Source organism: Arachis ipaensis, chromosome B7 (genome assembly GCF_059453495.1).
Source record: "Arachis ipaensis isolate K30076 ecotype BB chromosome B7, ASM5945349v1, whole genome shotgun sequence".
In the NCBI taxonomy this organism is placed as follows: Eukaryota; Viridiplantae; Streptophyta; class Magnoliopsida; order Fabales; family Fabaceae; genus Arachis; species Arachis ipaensis.
This window is the reverse complement of record NC_142442.1, coordinates 23,502,471-23,503,666: the sequence shown is the minus strand read 5'-3', so window position 1 is coordinate 23,503,666 and position 1,196 is coordinate 23,502,471. Positions and strand designations below refer to the sequence as shown.

The window sequence follows — 1,196 nt, the reverse complement described above, 5'->3', positions numbered from 1 at the left end:
TTCAGGTTCGGCCATGATGATCAATTCAATGGCCTTGCACTCTCCTTTTGGATTTTCTTTTGTATTGCTTGGGAGAGTACTAGGAGGGGTTTCAATGATTCTTTTACTCAACTGGCCCACTTGTGCTTCCAAATTTCTAATGGAGGACCTTGTTTCATTCATGAAACTCACAATGGCCTTAGATAGATCTGAAACTATGTTTGCTAAGCTAGATGGATTCTGCTCAGAATTCTCTGTCTGTTGCTGAGTGGATGATGGAAAAGATTTACTATTATTAAATCTGTTTCTTCCACCATTATTAAAGCCTTGTTGAGGCTTTTGTTGATCATTCCATGAGAAATTTGGATGATTTCTCCATGAGGGATTATAGGTGTTTCCATTGGGTTCACCCATGTAATTCACCTCTGCTATTGCGGGGTTCTCAGGATCATAAGCTTCTTCCTCAGAAGATGCCTCTTGAGTACTGTTGGATGCAGCTTGCATTCCATTCAGACTCTGAGAAATCATATTGACTTGCTGAGTCAATATTTTGTTCTGAGCCAATATGGCATTCAGAGTTTCAATTTCAAGAACTCCCTTCTTCTGAGGCGTCCCATTACTCACAGGATTCCTCTCAGAAGTGTACATGAACTGGTTATTAGCAACCATGTCAATGAGTTCTTGAGCTTCTGCAGGCGTTTTCATTAGGTGAATGGATCCACCCGTAGAAGTATCCAACGACATCTTAGCTAATTCAGACAGACCATCATAGAATATATCCAGGATGGTCCATTCTGAAAGCATGTCAGAAGGACACTTTTTGGTCAGTTGCTTATATCTCTCCCAAGCTTCATAGAGGGATTCACCTTCTTTCTGTCTGAAGGTTTGAACATCCACTCTAAGCTTACTAAGCTTTTGAGGAGGAAAGAACTTGGCTAAGAAAGCCGTGACCAGCTTATCCCAAGAGTTCAGGCTATCTTTAGGTTGAGAGTCCAACCATACTCTAGCTCTGTCTCTTACAGCAAACGGGAAAAGCATAAGCCTGTAGACCTCGGGATCAACCCCATTGGTCTTAACAGTATCACAGATTTGCAAGAATTCAGTTAAGAACTGAAAAGGATCTTCAGATGGAAGTCCATGAAACTTGCAGTTCTGTTGCATCAGAGAAACTAATTGAGGTTTAAGCTCAAAGTTGTTTGCTCCAATGGCAGGGATTG

At 41.3% G+C, this 1,196-nt stretch overlaps 1 non-coding gene across 1 annotated transcript; it reads left to right on the top strand.

Annotated features, from left to right (window-relative positions):
- The first annotated feature begins 777 nt into the window (after nt 1-777).
- Nucleotides 778-885, top strand: LOC148550589 (small nucleolar RNA R71). Its single transcript, XR_015893364.1, has one exon. It is a non-coding gene; the product is annotated as a small nucleolar RNA R71 (small nucleolar RNA).
- Nucleotides 886-1,196: the final 311 nt, after the last annotated feature.